We start from the raw sequence: 19,780 nt of genomic DNA on the forward strand, positions 1-19,780 counted from the left end.
GTGTATGGCACATGTATTACAGAAAAAAATTAAGTGTATGCTTTCAAATTATCATTGTAATGCATGTGGTATGGTATATGTCCACATTTAAGACCTACATGATGCCTCCCTAAAAAAGGTTTTGGGATGATATTCTAGCATGTCTACATGCTTCATCATATGGAGTTGAAACCTACAGCATAGCTTCCCTTTCCTTCAAATGATTAGCTTTTGTGGGCATTATAGGACCATTTTTTAGTATAATTCATTGTGTGTATGTCATATGTATTTGGGGTCAATACTTTTTATAGATCTAAAGATCCTCTCATCAATAGAATTATTTTCTAAATTCACACTATTTTAAGATGCCTTGTTTGAGTTACATGAATTTATTTTGTTCTTAATATTGTATGTCTCATTAGTAGACTATATGCCACTTTGTCTTGCATCAACGGGGGAGGGGGGATGGAGATGCATAAATGCCCCATACCATGTGCAATGAAGGGATAATTAAAACTCTTGTATTTACATATACTTTTTACCATAAAGATTTTGTATTTCTTTCCAATGTGAAAATTAACCATTTATGAAGCCCTTATGTATGAAAATTTGTGTGGATAGTGCCATTAGAAAAAAAATCTTGATAACTTTATCTACTACCTAACTCATGATATGGAGTTGGAAACTATAGCATGGCCTTCATTTCCTTCAAATGATAAGTATAATTAATTCATTATGTGTATGGCACATGTATTATGGGTCAATACTTTTTATGTTCTAAACATGCTCATTGTTGATAGCATTGTTTTCTAAATTCACACTATTTGATGATGCCTACTTTGTGTTACATGCATTTATTTTTGTTCCTAATATTGTATGTATCACTAGTAGAGTAGATGCCACTTCATCTTGCAATAGGGGGGTGGGGATTCTAATATAAATGCCCCATACAATGTGCAATGAAGGGTAATTTAAACTCCTATAGCTACATATGCTTTTCTGATTTTTTAAACAATGTTAAAGATGTTGCATTTCTTTCAAATGTTAAATATGTATGAAAATTCATGTGGAAATTGGAATTAGAAGCAAAACTCTAAATAAGTTCATGTGCTTAGCTTAGATATTTCTTATTTACCCCTCAAGCATCAATTCAAGTCTTTAAAATATACAAGTTCAGGAGATGCCAAATATTCTCTTTAGTCTGAATGTTATTTTCTATTTCTTTAGTCAACGATCAACATATCTATACCTTAGAAAACGTTTATTCTTTGATCTCCTCCTTTCTTTGTGTCAAATTACACTACCATCATGCGATACTCAACTGCCATATTCAAATTTCATATCAAAGGTAACGTTGGAAAAGGAAATGGATGTACTTGTTGCAAGGTTGACACGTTCTTCAATACAATATGGCATGTGATTGAAGCTATATTCTAGAAGGGGTTTTTGACATGTATGGCGCTTCTTATTATTTTAGAAGAAGTTTCTTGCCATCTAGTTAGAAAGTATCAACATGTATAGTGCGCACATAATGAACCCCCCCCCCCTTCCCCTCTCCTTCCCCTCCACATTCCCTTCATGCATCCCTCCTCCTCTGTCCCATAGTTTCTTGCTCCTCATTTGTCCCCCACTTGCTTGCTCCTTTGTCCCCCACTTGCTTGCTTACAATATCATGTTATCCCTTCCTCCTCCATCTTGTATGGTACCCTTCATCCTCCATCCTCCATGGTGCCCTCTCTCCTCCTAGTTGTTCCCTCGCATAATACATCTTCTCTACTCTTCTAGCTTGCTCTTTTCCCCTCCCCCAACTCTCCCCTCGAGTCATCTTTCATTTATTCGCCATTCACACCTTGCCCTATGCATCCATGATGCCTCTATTCTAGCTTGCCTCCACATCCATCTTAATAAAAATCAATAAACTAAGCACCTAACTTTTTTGAGTTGAGGTTTCCATGCTAAGACATGGCAAGTGGGAGGCACTGGTCGATATAAGGTCTACTTGGAACACCACCAAGGCATTTGCATTAGTCCTCTAATCCTCCATAATCTCTCCACAATCCATTCCACTTTACTCCCTTGATGGTTTAGTTTGATGTAAAATGGTAGATTGTGGTGTCATGTGCTCAAGAAACAATATGTTTTAAAAATAAAATAATATAAAAGGAATTATATATTATAGGGTTTGTCGCACCCAAAGGAGACTGAGTACAAAATTTGGTGGACAGGTGGGCTAGGGTGCCCGTCGCCTATGCTGCTAGCAACATACCACTACACATGGACCCTAACTACAAGGAGATTCCTAGTCCCTACGGGATGACTGTTCCCCAAGAGCCACCCAAAATCCACTCAAGAAACAATCTTAAAGCATCTAACTGTTCTTTGACATTAACTCCAGACCCATATTGTGGGAGCACCTAGCTCATAATTTTGTATAACCATATTTTTAAATATTCTTTGAAAATTATTTATGTTAATTTATTTAATATATTATTGATCCATCTTCATCAAGCTCTCATGCTCTTTTCATTTGGGTCGCTCGGTTGACAAGTGGTGGTATGATTTAAATGACATAGATGTAGACGTTGAGCAAGATTCCAAATGTATGGTGGTAAGGATTCTGATTCTTATCCATGTGTTGTAGATAATGAAGAAAAATAAAGATTGACTAATTGTTTCTCATAGCCATGGAAGGTCTCAACATCCTCAACAATAGATCTTTGTTATTAAATTTATACTATTTGCCAATGTCTTTGTGTGCATTACATGCGTTTCTTTTTTCGTGAACGTTATATGAGATTGTATGTCTCATGAATAAAGTAGATGTCTTTTTTGCCTTAAGGGGAGTTCACTATGCAAAAGAGAACCATACGTCATGTAATAAAGGTGTAGTTAGGAATCTTTTATTTTTTAAAATACTTTTACAATAAAGGGTTTTTATTTTGAATAAGTAAATCCCTCATGCACATGTATACTTTTTGTTAAAAGTGACATTAAAGAAACTCTTCTTGCCCCTTACCACTCTCTTGGGTACTTTTCACACCATGGTGAGCAATTCTTAATAAATGATTGATTTAATTTGGGATAACTATTTCGGATTGGCCCATGTGGTGGGCATAGCCTTAGGGTAGGGTGTTCTTTCTACCTTCATGTGTCACTTACAAGTGATTTTATTCTTTGAACAAATCATTTATTCTTTTGGCCTAACTTATTACATCCACTTTCCCTCTCTTTCAATGTAATAATTTGCTAGCAAATTATTACATCCACTTTTTTCCCCTTTTAGAAGAATCATAGTCTTTCTATTATGGTGACAACCTTTGCTCCTTGATCCCTTTATCTTGTAGATCAACAAAGACAAAGGCAATCTTGAACTTTGTGGATTCAATCTCAATTATGGAATATGGCACATGGGAGGTACTGGATTCACGAACCTTACAAAGGCGCACTAATTTATTCATCAAGTATGGATTCTTGAGAGGTGGTATTGCATGTGTTAATAATAATGATAAACCCCATGTATATAATTGTACCTCGGGATTAGATCATGAGACTTAAAGGCATTTAAACAAACAACACATTATTGCCAAGTGGATTTTCTTTATTTGAACATTTTGGTGAGGCGATCCCTTATAAGTTGATTAATCTTTGCTCAATTTGGCTTGCACTCTATCAGTCGTCTCACCTTCATGCCCATTCATGTATGCTAAAGGTATCGTATTAATCCATTCCATCACTTATTGGGAACTTATTTTCATATTTGAGAAATTAAAACCATTTTTGGGGATGGAATAGAGGGGGGATTACACCCAATTGAGCTAAGGCTTGGGACAAGAGGGCATGAGAGTTCTCTAGGCTACTCAGATGGAATAGAGGAGGATTAAATCCCGCTAAGCTAAGGCCTGGGGCCGGATGGCATGGATGGAGCAAAAATGTCTCCTCGGGTTTACATGTACATGTGGAGTAAGGACCTACACACACTCGTGAGGCTAGACATGATACGTGAAAGCAATAAGATAGTAGAGAGAGATGTTTAGAAGCCCCATGGGTCCCCACCGTTAGTCAAAGGTATGGGATTGCACAAAAGAAAAAGAGTTTTCTTGTGCGCAAGAAAGTGATCAAAATTTGTATTAAAATGGGGGAAAAAAATCAAAATGTTAGTCAACGGTGTCGGATTTATAAAATTTTTATTGTTTAGTATACTTTGCGAAGCCAAAAGGGCAAGCCAATGTGTGAAGCGGCTTAGCGATGAAACGTGGGCGGTTTATATAGTCTGGCAGGACAACGCATTGCCTTTGCATTGTGCGTCTGCACGTATGGAGAAACCATTTTCTCAAAGCCGTGGCTATGGCGGCCTCCTGCTGTCTAACCTCCGCTATAAGGTCCTTTGGACCGAGGCTAGTGGTGCCCTCGGTGACCTTGGCACCTTCGTCCCCATCGTCGTTGCCCTCACCCTCGTCAATGGCCTCGACCTCGGCACCACTCTCATCTTCACCGGCTTGTATAATATCATCACCGGTTTGTTGTTCGGCGTCCCCATGCCCGTCCAGCCCATGAAATCAATCGCTGCCGTTGCCATCACGCAAGGCGACCCGCTCTCCATTCCCCAGATCATGGCTGCTGGCATCACCACTTCGGCGTTTCTGTTCTTTCTGGGAGTAACTAGATTGATGGGTTTAGTCCAACGTTTGATGCCCTTGCCTGTGGTTCGTGGCATCCAGCTCGCTCAGGGTCTGTCTTTTGCTATTACCGCCTCCAAGTATGTGCTGAAGCGGCAGGATTTCGCGAAGGACAAGGCTATTGGTAATCGGCCGTGGTTGGGTCTAGATGGTTTACTGCTGGCTATAATCGCTTTTTGTTTCATCGTGCTTGTGACGGGTTCAGGGGACAGTTTGGCCCCGCGTTGTGTGTCTGAGCAGAACCAGCAAGCTCGGCGATCAGAAATTAGTCCGGAAGAACAGGAAAAAGACGACTCAGCAGGAGTAGAGGCGAGCACGGACAACGTTGGAGCAGCCCCTGGCAAGAGCTCCTTCCGAAGAAAGATGGAATTGCTTCCGACAGCCATGATAGTGTTCGGGCTGGGCATAGTGCTCACATTCATCCGAAGACCGAGTATCGGTAAACAACTGCGGCTGGGACCTTCGACGCCACATGTGGTGCACATCTCGAGGGAAGACTGGAAGAAGGGGTTCATAAGAGCCGCAGTACCGCAGATACCGCTCTCGTTGCTGAATTCGGTGATCGCGGTGTGCAAGCTATCTCGCGACCTGTATCCGGAGAAGAAAGGGGTGACGCCGACGGCAGTATCGACGAGCGTGGGGGTGATGAATCTGGTGGGGTGCTGGTTCGGGGCAATGCCGGTGTGCCATGGGGCGGGGGGGCTGGCGGGGCAGTGGAGGTTCGGGGCGAGCAGCGGGGCAGCGGTAGTGATGCTGGGGCTGGGGAAGCTGGTGCTGGGGCTGCTAGTGGGGAGCACACTGGTGAAGGTATTGCTGGGGTATCCGGTGGGATTGCTGGGGGTGCTATTGTTCTATGCGGGGGTGGAGCTGGCGATGGCGTGCAGGGATCAAGGAGGGAGGGGGGAGATGATGGTGGTGCTGGGGTGTGCGGCGGTGTCGCTGGGTAGCTCGAATGCAGCCATTGGGTTTGTGTTTGCTCTGGTGCTGCATGTTCTGTTGAAGGTGCAGGCGATGAAGGATTTGGAAGGGGTCAAGCGGCTGCTGTCGATTGTACGCGAGCACTTCGCTGCATGCACGCCATGCAACTCGCCTTGCTGATCGCTCTTCCCATAAATAATGCTCCGGCATCATCTCGATGCTCTTTAATCAATTCACTACGACTTTGTACGCAATCTCTCGCCGTTAAGCTAGCCTTAAGATAGTCGTAGTACGCAATCACTTGCCGTTAAGCTAGCCTTAAGATCTGCGCTTGAACATATATTTTCTTATATTGCCAGGCTCCAGTGGGAATCTGTCTGTTTAAATTCCTAGACCCTGAGATTGCAGTTTCCAAGATTCTTTTTCTGCATGTCTGTAGATCCCTAGTTGAGATCGCTTTTCCACTGAACTCACTTTGATGTACATCCCCCCTCCCCCCCCAAAGAAACATTTCAAGGGATGGGAGTGTGTACAAACTTGTCTACATCCCTCGTGCCACCAGAACAGCCACGACCCTTACTACTCTTTTTGGACCTACGATGGGTACGCCCAGGTGATGACCCCTAGGAAGCGGCTACAAGGGATGACTGTCGGGTATGTAAAGCCGTCGATGTCCCTGATCTATTTATGGAAGACTGTCAGGGAGGAGGGCGTTCCATTTATAATATGTTTGAAAAAAAAGCCAAATATAGAGGCATATAAAAGACATTACAAATCATATCAAGGCACTCATTGAAGATCTGTAAAAGAATTCAGGATACAAACAAGCTACATTCACATTCACTTCTATTAAAAAAACTATATATATCGCACAAGCTAATATATTTCGAAACGATGATTCTAGGAAACTTTAGTGCATCCACCAAATATAGGCATATAAAACACATTACAAATCATATCACCTGGCACTCATTCAACATCTGTAAAAGAATTCAGGGTACAAACAAAGCTACATTCACACTCACTTCTATTCAAAAAATTATATATATCGCACAAGCCAATATATTCCAAAAAGATTATTATTCTAGGAAACTTTATTGCATCCACTCTCCTTTATTCCACAATCTGTAAAAGAATTCAGGGTACAAACAAAGCTACATTCACACTCACTTCTATTCAAAAAATTATATATATCGCACAAGCCAATATATTCCAAAAAGATTATTATTCTAGGAAACTTTATTGCATCCACTCTCCTTTATTCCACAATCTGCGCCAATCACATCCCCTATCACCCTATCCACTTAATCCTCCTCAGCTTTTGTATAGTTGATTCTTTGCTTTTCCCTTATCTGCTTCATCCTCCCTCAATGTTTAAAGTCTCCCCTCCTCTCTTGTTTATCTCACACCACTCCTGTGCTATATCTCTCGCCGTTTCATTCCGGTCTACTCCCTATTCCCTTCTCGTTTCTCTTTTGTCATTTCCTTCTCATCGTTCCCCTCCTTTTACTCCTTCCACTTTGCTACACTTGGTCGCTCTCTTGTCGCTCCCTTCTCGTCGCTCTGTCTCTACTACTCCCAATGGCCCCTAGCATACTTGGAGGAGTTGTACCGTCAGTATTATGATATAAAGGATGGTTAGGGCGCATCTGTGTCCCTCCACACATGCCACAGAGAAGTATTCCGACCAGGACAAGACCGATCACAAAATCCTGGAGGATTCTATTGAGTGTATGTTGAGCTATATCCAAGAGGAAGGCCACACGCCCAAGGAAGCCCCTTGGAGTAAGGAGCAAAAGAAAAGAGAATTAGTGAACGATAAGAAGAAGAAGAGAGATGAAAAAGGAGAGGGTAGCTCTTCATCAAAGATCAAACGATGAAAAGACCAAAGTATTATAGAGTACTCCGATTTGCAAAATGTAATTACAGTTTAGTATATGAGAGGGAGCCCTCTCTTCAAAAAAATTACTTGAACTAAATACCCCTCCTTTTGAATGCATGCGGTACACTAAATGTTTTTGAACTAAACCCCCCAAGGAGAGCGAGAGAGAGAGAGAGAGAGAGAGAGAGAGAGAGAGAGAGAGAGAGAGAGAGAGAGATTGATGAGGCCTACCTTGGTGGTATATGCACAAATCTTATAGTAAACAACTTTTCTTGCTCCTTGTGTTGAACAATGTCATGGGCTTGTCCTTACCTCCAAGGACAACATTGAAGGTCTATATATTAACCTTTCTTTGCATGGTCACAATGAAAGAATGTCTAGCAAACAAGTCATTGTAAGTAGGCTATATATGGACAAAGTGGTCCTTATGGATTCCCTTTTTGTTTTTGATTTTTATAGGTCTTCTAGTCCTTATGCCGTATGTTTTCAAAGAGAGAAAAGATAGGGGAAAAAGAGAGTAGAAAAGAGAGAAAAGAGAGGAGAAAAGAAAGGAAAGAGAGGAAATAAGAGAGGGGAAAAAGAGGGAAAAGAGAGCGGAGGAAGAGAGAATAGAGAGGGAAAAAGAGGGAAAAGAGGGGAAAAGAGGGAGGGAAAAGAGAGGAAAAAAGAGAAGACATGAAATAAGAGAGGAAATAAGAGAAGAGAGGAGAAGAGAGGGGAGAAGAGAGGAAATAAGAGAAGAGAGGATGGAAGAGAGAGAAAGAGGGGGAAAAAGGGAGGGAAAAGAGAAGGGAGTAATGTGAAAATAAGAGAGGAAATAAGAGAAGAAAGTAGAAGAGAGGAGATCAGAAGAGAGGAAATAAGAGAAGAGAGGGAAAGAGAGGCAACTTCCTAGAATTATTCAAAAACATCGATTAAGTATTTTGGGGATTCGATTACTTGCCATAATAGCTTATATGCTAAAAAAAACTTGGAATAATTATGGATTGGAACTTGCACCTATTACTTTGAGTTCTACCTATAGTTTTAAGGTCAACCTAACACCGACATCTCAAGCTTCTTTCTTAGGTTTTAGATAAAATGGCCATACTTCTTACTTAGAATGAGTTTTCTTAGAGTTTGTAGTGCTCCACACTCTGGGCAATTAACCAAATCGCCATACTCATGAGATAACAAAATACAATCATTAGGGCAAGCATGGATGGTGTCATAATCCATCCCAACCATCGTCAACATCTTCTTTTCTTTGTCTTTGGAATTAGGCATGATATTTGGGAAAGGCAACATCTTTTGGAGCAACGTATTACAATTTGCATATCCAAGAAACCTTGTGAATGAGATACTAATTAATTAAAAAAATTAGGAACGAGATACTAAGATCAAGGCTCCAAACCTCATCAAGGCTGAGGCACGTGTGTCTGACCATCCACACTTTGCTTGCAAATTCAAGATCAAGAGGCAAGCTCGTAGTTTTGTAATCCTTGCACTATCATACAAGCGTGTTGATGCCAAATCTCACATCACAGTCTCATGCTCAGACATCTCACCCCCATATCCCGTGGTGCCTCCAAAAAAATAATCCATCTTGTCCACCATACCCTCGTCCTCCTCTAGAGGGTCATCCTCAAGATCATCTTGCTTAAACTGTGGTGGTGGTGCACATGCTCCCTCGCTGCTCTCCTCATCCTATATAATATAATGACGCAAGGTTAGTGTATGCAACAAGGACAAGCAATATAAATATCCATGAATCATTCAAATATCATTGGTTTACCGATGATATACTAGCGTGTCAACCAATATCCTCTTTTGGTGGCACCTCTCCATACATCTGCAAGTGGTGCATCTCACAATACAATGCTGATGACGAACCCCTCGCCTGCAATGCATGCAAGGACAAGGAAATCTCTCACGAAGCCACTCTAAACTCACGGGAGGGGGGTCCCTATTCGATGAGCTATCACTACTCATGCTCTCCACCTGAACACATCCAAAACCATGTCGCCAAGTCAAGTCAAACACTCCAACACCCAAATCCCCCAAAATCCCTCAAACCCCCTAATCCCTCTCTTTTTGCAAACACCTCGGGGCCTAAATCCCCCCTAAATCCCTTCAAACACCCACTCACCCCCAAAATCTCCCAAGCCACCCCAAAAGCCCCACACCCTAAACAATACCGACATCCATACCGATGCTCTACTTTTATATACCCACTTTCATACGACGCCCGTACCGACAAATTCTGGGAACCAAAAACCCACGTTGTTCGTCCCACGACACCATTCGATTTTTTGTGTGTTCTCATCCCTAACTTTTGCTTGCAACTCTCACGATCGACCGCAACCCTTGCCTCCTCACTCTTGCCTCCTCTCTCCCCCTCCCACCTCTCCATCCTCTCCTACATTGTGCCTCTGCACCTACAAGACTTCCTCTCCATCTCAAGGTAAGGATTCCTCTCTTCCCCTTCTATTTCAAGTTCTTTGTCTTTCTTTCTACCTCTCCTCTTGTTTCCCTTCCTCTACTTTTACTTTCCCTTCCTTTCTCTAAAGTTTCTCTCCTCCTTTCGTTTACTTTTCCTTCTCTAAAGGAAGAAACAATACATGAAAAACAATCATGAAAGAGAAGAGTATGAAAGCTCAACCTATTGTTTTCGTGCTTTCTCCTTGTTTGTGGGATTCTCTTTGTCTCCTTAATCCGTACCCTTTGGAATGTTTCTTCTCCAAACTCCTCCTTTCACTGAGTAGTTTTCTTAGAAAGGCATGTTTCCTCTCTTTTATGGGGCAATAAACACGAAACACCTCCTCTTCTGATTGAGTGGGGTCGTCTAGTGCCAACAGGACACGTACTTTCCAGGTAAGAACAAGCTTCCTCTCTTTTTCTATTTTTATTTTCGTGAATACATTGGCCTGCAGCTAGAGCCTTAAGAACAAGCTTCCTCTCTTTTCCTTCTTTTTCCCATCTTTTTTATCTTTTTCTCTCCTCTTTTATCTTGCTCCCCTCTCTTTCTCTCCTTTTCTCCTCTCTTTTCCCTCCCTCTCTTATTTCCTCTCTCCCCCTCCCTCTTTTCTCTTTCTATCTTATTTCCTCTCTTTTCTCTATTTTCTCCTCTCTTTCTCCCTCCCACTTTTCCCCTCTCTCCCCCCTCCCTCTAGTCCCCTCTCTTTTCCTCTCTTTCTCTCTCTTTCCCTCTCTTCTCTTATTTCCTCTCTTCTCTTATTTCCTCTCCTTTCCCTCTCTTTTCCCTCCCTCTTTTCCCCTCTCTTTTCCTCTTCCATACTCTCTTTTCCCCTATCTTTCCCCTCCCTCTTTTCCCCTCTTTTCCTCCCTCTTTTCCCCTCTCTTTTCTCTTTTTTCCCCCTCTCTTTCTCCCCTCTCTTTTCCTCTCTTTCCCCCTCTTCTCTTATTTCCTCTCTTCTCTTTTCTCCTCTCTTTCCCCTCCCTCTTTCCCTCTCTCTTTTCCCTCTTTCTCCTGTCTCTTTTCCTCTTCCATCCTCTCTTTTCCTTCACTCATCTCCTTTTCCCTTTCACTTATTTTCACATCCTCTTTCTCCCCTCTCTCTCTCTCTCTCTTATTTCCTCTTTTTCTTTCCTTTCTCTCTCTCTCTCTCTTATTTCCTCTATTTCTCCCCTCTCTTACATTCAAGGCCATAGATCATAATGAATATGATTTTCTAACTCCAAGGAAATATAAACATATGTGTTATAGTTATCCTTAGACTCACTATATAGACAGGACTTGCTAGGGGAGACGATACCAGTGAAGGTTTTGAGACATTTTCCCGTCATCCCTAGATTACATCACATGTTCAGATTGTGCAACTGATGATGTGGCATGCTACACACTGGTCCATCGATGACACTTTGAGGATCCCTGCAAATTATGTTGCTTGGAAGGACATAGACAACATGTGGCTGGACTTTCGAGGGAGACACACAATTTACATCTTGGGCTCATAATGGATTGCGTGAACCCTTTCCGGTTATGCTCCACATCTTGGTCGACATGGCCCATAGTCTTAGTGAACTACAATATCTCGCCAAGGCTAACAATAAAGAAGGGACACCTCATCCTTGCCCTACTTGTGTCGAGGAAGTACAAGGCAAAAAATATGAACATGTACATGGCACCGTTGATCGAGGAGCTGCAGACCCTATGGAGAGGCATACGTGTCTTTGACATTTCTAGAGCCATGAGGCGGTCCACAAACATGTGAATCATGGGAATTTTGATATGGACCAATGATGGGGAGTGCGTAGGTACGTGCTTTTGCATTCCTATTGATACCTTTATGGTTTATTGTGGTGTGATCTATGCATGTCTAATGACCTATGCGTCCATGCATATGTGTAGGACTTAAAAAACAAGGGTACCATGCTTGTCCTATTTGTGGCCCTAGTTTTAATGCGCAACACTCAAAACATATGAGGAAGATGGTCTATGAAGGTCATGCTCAATATCTTCCGCTTGATCATCCTGCACATGAAGGTCAACTTGGTCTACCACCAGCAGTCCGTAGGAAGGCAAGTGACTGGATTTGTGATTGGAGAGCTAATAGTAGTGAGGATCCTCCTCTTGGTATGGACCGGCTGTCTATCTTTTACGAGCTTCCGTATTGGGGCGAGTTACAAATCAATCACCTCTTGTATCCCATGCATATCTTCAAGAATGTGGGGGCTTCTATTTGGGCACACTTGGTTGGTGACAAAGACACAAGGGGAGTGTGAGAAGACTTGCATGAGATGGGTAGGATGCCTCACTTGTGGCCCCAAGAGCATGTTCATAGAACTCAAGAGCATGGTTCTACAACTCAGGAGGGTGGTTTAGGAACCCAAGAGCATCGTTCTCCCAAAGGAACCATGGATCCTTTCCAAGGTAGAGGAGGCAAGGGTCAAGGCGGATATTGCATCTTTTTGGACACCCATGGGACACATGCGTTGCTTGAGGGGAGCGTTTACAAAGGACAATAATCTTAGTGGCCTCAAGTCCCATGATTGGCACAAGGTCTTACATGTATTCTACATGTTAGCTTGAAAGAAGAGTAGAACTAAGATTGTGATGCTTTCGTGTAGCTTATATAATTGTGACACATTGTTATAACTCCTTTGTTGCATAGGTACTTTATCCTCCCAATTACAGTGAGAGGATGCTTATCAAAAGATGTTAGAACCACTATCTACAAGATCAGTGGCATTGTCAAGTATTCTTACTATTATATCACCTTCATTATATTTCATACAATTTTAAATGATGGGTATAAAATATTGAATCTTACAAGTGCATGTGGAATAGGTGGATATCACAAAAACAAATCTCTGTATGGAGCATCGAGAGGGATAAGGTGGAATCCATTGAAGCTATGTCCTTGATTGAGAAGAACTTTCCCTCAAGCATTATGATGACTCAGGTGCACTTGCTTGTACAGGTAGTTGATGAGGTCGCCATTGCAAGAACCCGTTCAAAGTCGTTGGATGGTTTTCCTTGAACTATTTATGAAAACCTTGAAGGGATTTGTAAGGCAAAGAGCTAGACCCAAAGCAAGCATGGCAGAGGGATGGCTTGTGCAAGAGTCATTAGTATACATCACAGAGTTTCTTGCATCCATGGGTCCTGATATGCCACATGCTTGGAACATCAAGGACGATGATCGTGTCATTGCAGAGGTTCCCCAAGACAAATGGGTTGAAGAAAGATGAGCGAAGAGAAAAGAGAGAAATTCAATAGGTTTTATGTCCTCAATAGTCCCGAGATGCAAAGATGGGTGGAGAGATAGGAAGAGGCCAAAGCAAAAAGAATAAATGAGAGGGCGAGATTTAGAGTCATGCATAGGCGGAGGGTGCCATATCCACCGGACCTTGCTCTTCTGCCCAGTCACATGTCCCATGATTGGCTACAAGAAGCTCTTTGTGAAGCTGAAGGTGATGGAGAGGATGTAATTGATAGAGAGCAGGAGCCTGCAATCAGATGTATGCCACATGTAAGTTTTTAACCTTTCTACTTATTTTGGGTATTTATGATCACAATCGCTATAAAATGCATCCTGATAGTTTTAATCTTGTTCTTTTGTAGTACCAAAAGTACAGTGCATTGTGGTCACATCGACATAATTTTCATGTGGAACGCATCGATTCAAGGAGAGTCACATATGATTGTGGACTCACAACTAACTTTGTACAAGATAGCCGAGCAAGTGCTTTTGATAGTAATATTCGCTCCTTGCAGTAGTTAGACTATTGTGGGACCATACGTGACATCTATGAAGTTGATTTTAGATGATTTAGTATTTTTATTCTTGATGTCAAATGGTTTAGAACTATCTACAATGGTCCCAATGCTACAGTCAGGAGAGATAGCTATGGTTTCTTTGCCATTGAATCCACCAGCCGATGAAAGTGATACTTTTGTTCTTTCAGAGCATTGTGAACAGGTACACACTAATGAATTGATTGAAAGCTAATATATTCATTTTCAAAAAAATGTTGTTAGATGTTCAAATATATATATTTTTATACTTAAGCATAAATGAATATAGCACCTAATTTGTATCTTCAACGTAGGTGGTCTTTCATCCGGATCGTTTGAATCTGAGAGATGGTGGTACGTTTTCCAAGTTTCTCCTCAAAGCAAACATATTTTTGAAGATAGAAATGTGGATATGGAGATGCCGATAGAGGATCCAAATAATGATGCTAGTGGATCTAGGGAAGAGGATGAAGATGACGATATGGGTTATGAAGAAGGTGACAATAGTGACACTGTAATGGTGGAAGGTGGAGATCACAAACCTTTGGGAAAGAAGAGGGAGAACTAGAGGCTGTTGGTGAAGTAGAGGATCAAGTCTTAAGTAGACAAACAATAGGGGATGATGATGTAGGTGATCATTTGTATGTAAACCTTGATATAGACATATTTGGCACGCAAGACTTGGCTCAAGATGATGAAGCCGTCTATGTAAATGCTATTGTTTCATAGTTTTGACATCGACGAGACTTCTTATGTGTAATTTGGCCCTCATATTTTTATAGTGACATTTTGTATATTAATTTGTATGCTAAGTTCACTATCAATATATGAGTGTTTTGATCTCAAATTTGATGTACATACTCTTATATTTTTTACCTTTCAAATGACCAAACTTGTGGTCCAAAATTATTTTGGGACCCTTGGAAACGACGTTCTATAAAAATGTTGGTATGAAAAATTGTACTGTCGGTGAAAGTGTTGGTAAAAACGTTAGTGCAAGGGTTGGTAGAAGTTAGTATGTATGTTGCTTGGGGGGGTCACTATGTATAAATCCTCTATATCACGTGCGTTCAAGGCCTATTTGTAAAATCCCTTATCTGTAAATTTTTTCTTAATAAAGTGTACCCTTTTTCTATACAAATATGTAAGTTTTTTCAAAAATTACTTTAAATACTCCCTTATGTAAATTAATTTTTGTAAAATTTAGGAATTTAAAACAACCTTCTGTTGAACTCACATGATAGGGTTACATATGATGATTGAACCCCTCGAGGTATGTTGACCTATAGGGGTCGGTTGACGTCTTCACCGACACCTTCCCCACCTGCCAACCACACCAACGATCTCGTGCCCATGCCCATGCCTATGAAGCATCGATAGCCATCATCAAAAAGAGGCTCGTGTCTTGTAGTGATGCATGGTGGTGTGTGCATGTGCATGCACATGCATGCATGTATGTGCATAGGTGTGTGCATGTGCACGCTGATGGGTCTATTTTTGGAGCTCCAAAAATCATTGTAAATATTGTACATGTTGTATATATCACACGTAGGGGCACCAGTAGGTAGGTGGAACTAGCATTGCTAAGCACAAGGCTAGGCTTGTGTGGATTAGGTCAAGGCATATAAGCTAGGATGTAGCAATACTGAAGCTATAAGAGTTTTTGGTTTTGCTTTTATAAATAATCATGATTTTCCTAAGCTGATTTTGTGGAGAGATTAAAATTAAAGGAAGGGATGATTAATTGCTCATGATCACTCTCACATAGTCAAAATACCCACAATCGAGGGCTACAATTTTTATTTTTAGTATATGTCAATCCGAAATCTATTAAAAAAAATTCTCTTTTGCTAGGACTAATAAGGTGGTTGAGAGCTATTGCTCCAGTCTTTGGCACTGGTTTCCAGGTGTTGTGGGATTGTGTGTGCATATGCAAGAGGAGAGTTCGAGGTTTCTCTAACTTGATCATGCAGTGAATATAATATGCATTCTCCCTCCTAGCTTGGTGGTGACAATTTTTGATGGGCCACTGTCCATGTGAGGCATTGTTGCAATCCCAAATTTCTTTTACGTCATCATTTGAAACCATGGTGCTAATGCGGTCTTATTTCCAACCGTTCGAATCATGAACGAGGCGGCTTGCATTAGCAATTGCATGACCCTCTTCTTTCCTTGTTGGTAGGAGGGTAGCATCAACCACATCCATTATGTGTTTCATTGCTATCTTTGCCCTCACATTTTAGTCTTGTTCCTCGCATGCAACTTGTGTTGACCAGCTTGCATTGACCATTGCAATGAGGATGCCATGGCGAGTGAAGGTCATATAGCCATGCCAATAACAAAAGAGTGACATGGTGTTGAGACATTTAATTTTAAGATACTTATTCAAATTACAAGATGTGAGAATTTATCTAACTATTTTAATTGTGGATTGACTATGATTGATTAAATTGAACAAATAAAACAAGCAAACTCTTGCAAATTGTTAAAATCGAGTTTAAGATACATGTTATATAGGACATCAATAATCCATATGTACAATCCAAGGACACTACAAATTTTGCAATCAAGATTGCAGTCATATGGGTCAAGCTCAAAAAAGATGTACCGTATGTTCTACAACATCTTCATTTCCTCAATGGGTCACAATGCCACATCCTCATTTACATTAAAACTATGCATTTTTGTCCAAATTGCTTCAATGGTAGCTCGCTCCCTCGGATCAATCATGCATAGCGAGTTCCCGTAGTCAACCAAGAGTTTGATTGCAATGTCTCCCTTCACCAAGTTGCTGCCAAGAGCTCTTACAGCATCTATGATAAAGTTGGCAATTTCTCTCAATAGCCATCCAATAGCGAAACAATCTGACTCTGGTGCCCATGCGCCCCTGGGATTTGGATGTGTATTCGTACTAGCATACACTTCTGGCACTAACCATGGAAATTCCTTTGGAGAAGCATAAGCCGGGTTGCGGATACCTGCGGTTGCGATTGGAGGCTTCTTCCCCAATCAATAATCCCTACTCAGACAGACTTGTCATCCCTTGTGAAGTCCAACATGTAGCTGGTTGCCTGTAGATCGGTGTGTGCATATCTCTATTCGTGGACTACCACGGGGGGTTCATCTCCCAAAATTTTAGAGTACCATGTGCATTCAAATAGAGGGGTACTTTAATTCCACTTTCGGAAAAATTTTAACATGTTTACAATAACAGGACGGGGTTTATTAGACAGCTCATGGACCATTGTCATTACTATCTCATTCTTTAGTGCTAGATGAGTGTGGGCATCATCTCTATTAATCCTCTTGCTAGTGTTCCATGATGTTTGCCTAAGACCTGGGCACCCATAACTTGTATTAGGAATACATTTTCTTTTCCTCCCTTGCCCACCGGTTCATGCAAGTGCTTGCAATGGAAAGTGCATTGTGTGAGAGCACATGTTGGCAAATGATGTACATAGTTTTATATGTTCTCTCCCTTCAGCTTGGGTTGGATCAACATTTGCATCTAGCCCACTAGCCATCTTGATCATATGGACTAGGGCATTGGTTGTTTCCTTTCTGACAGTCCCTTTCTTCTTCAAGTTTTTTTTTTTAGTAGAAACCTGTGATGCCTTCCATTTAGACATCTAGTGTGCAAGCTTCTCCTCTCCATTGACAAGCAAGGTGGCACCATTTGTCTTTGCATATATTTCCCATTTACCTATCGGCTTTCCCAACACTCGAGGGAAATATTGATCAATTGTTAATTTAACATTCAACCATGACATTCGGCCACAGAACACACTATTCAAAATTTTTGGACTTGTGTAAAGTCCAATTTGAGAAATGGACTAAAAAACAGTCCAAAAATTTTGAATATACTAGTAATGTTTTTTGAACTGGATTTGCCAACTCAAAACAAAAGATTTGATGATTAAGTACTAAGAACATCAATGCATAACCAAATCTCTTACAAAGGTGGTCTACGTAAACATCTTCATAACTTCACAAAAATCTCTTACAAAGTGGTCTAAATAAACATCTTCATAACTTCTTGTGAATTGAGCTACTATCACCTAAGAACATCAATAGATGACCAATAATAGATGACCAATTCTCTTAGAAAGGTGGTGTAAATAAACACCTTTATGTATGTGGTGTGCATGCACCTTTCTGACCATTTCTTTTAGAAAGGTGGTGTACATAAAGCCCTTAGAAAGGTAGTGTAGATAAATCCTTTTATGTGTAAGTGGTGTACATATACACCACACTTGGTATTAAAAAACACCCTTAACTATAAAAATACATTTGACATAAAGTTTAAAATACACCATTAAGTATAAAATGGACCTCATAAACAATCTTTATACACAATAATGAGAGTGAAGAAATCAAAAAAGTAGTAAACTTTTTATTAGATATTCGCTTTACATAGAAGTTCAAAACTTGTGATTACAAAGATGTCAGCCATCATGTTACTTAGTACCAATGTCCTCAATGCCAGGCCCTTGACTACCAGGGTCCTGACTAATAGGCTGCTCTAAGACTGGAGTCTCAGTAGCAAGGTACTCAGTAGTTTGCTCTTCAGTTCCAAGCACATGACTAGTAGGTTGCTCTAGAGTCTCATGTCCAAATTCTTGGTGAGTAGGGACCTGGCTACTAGGTTCCTGACTAGTAGGCTGCTCTGGAGTCTGTAAGGTCATGGTTGAAGAACCATCTATGCCTCCTGGTAACTCCTCTTGGTCATGCTTTGCCTCGTCCATACCTTCTTTGAGTAAGGCTTCCTTGCTTGATCCACTTGCCTGTCCTTCACCCAAGATCAAGGGTGCCTTCCTCACTTTTAATTTCAAGGGAAGTGCTTCCACCTCTTTAGCCTTACCTTTTCCTGTGACATGCTGTACTACTACTTCTTGCTCCTGCGAGCCTTCCCGTATGATGAGTGGAACCTCCTTGACTCTAGTTGACAATTGATCACCCTTATTCTTTGTGCGGATTTCTTCTTGCCGTAAGTCATCGGATGCAGAGCTTTCATCCTCATCTTCACCTAAGCTAGAATCATCACCCTTAGACTCACTACCCTCTTCTTTGACATTTTCCTCTTCAAAGAAGGTAGTGCAACTATAATATGTGTCAAAGAACTCAATTTGATGGGGGGTATCAATGACATTTACATTTCTATCTTGGCGTAGCAATTTCTCAGCAGCAAAACCCATTCGATATAATGCTACTTCCCACCCATCATCTAGTAAATTCTTTGTCATCTCTAGTATCACATCAGGATCCATCGACTTTTTGTAATCCACCATTGCTGCATCAAGCTTAACCTTATTGTCCTCAAACTAATGAAGCTCGAGAGTCCTTAAAGGAATTTGGATTAGATTGCCACCACCCTTGGATAAGAAGCACATCAAGAAAGGCTGCAAGACTTGAATGGCAGTGCCTTCCAAGACAGTCATATGATTACGTAGGACTATACCATGGTATACTTTTGAAAGTAAATACCCAAATGCAGATGTCAAACTCGCATACAAGGCATCCCTTTGTGATTTTGTCATGAACAGGACCAACGTTGATCTTTTCTTATCTACCATAGGACCTTCTACGATAAACCGCACAAGTTCAACTATCTGTGACACTGCAAGGTCTTGCAATTCATCTATGAAAAATACGCATGGCTTCTCTCAAGCATGACCGCTCATTGTTATGAAATGCTCTGTATCAATGCCATTGATGTGTGCAAATTTTGTATCATTCTCTGATAGCAGGATATCATAGGAGAAGCTGAATGGAGAACCATCATCTAAACCACCAATTGCTCTACCTTGGGTACGGGACTGCAAGGCCTTTCTCTTGATGTCCATATATTCTGTCTCAACAACCTTTGGCATTTTAGCTCTTAGATCCTTTGTTGGTGTGGCATCTACATCCATTGAAGCCAACCACTTTCTAGCCCATGTCTTATCAAGGAGTTGACCTAGGCTAAGTGCTTTCTTCTTACCCACATCAATTGACTTGCCAGCTAACTCATCATCAGATTTCAATAAAAATAATAGTGCCAAGAGAGCAGCCTCACTTTGAATCATTTGGATGACCACTTCATCC

The 19,780-nt window shown here is 41.1% G+C and overlaps 1 pseudogene; it reads left to right on the forward strand.

The window, feature by feature from the left end:
• Positions 1–4,292: 4,292 nt before the first annotated feature.
• LOC147901659 (molybdate transporter 1 pseudogene) lies at positions 4,293–5,850 on the forward strand (annotated as a pseudogene).
• Positions 5,851–19,780: the final 13,930 nt, after the last annotated feature.

The sequence above is a fragment of the Dipteris shenzhenensis genome, chromosome 5 (assembly GCF_047967505.1).
Source record: "Dipteris shenzhenensis isolate YYH24624 ecotype China chromosome 5, Dip_SZ_1.0, whole genome shotgun sequence".
Classification (NCBI taxonomy): domain Eukaryota; kingdom Viridiplantae; phylum Streptophyta; class Polypodiopsida; order Gleicheniales; family Dipteridaceae; genus Dipteris; species Dipteris shenzhenensis.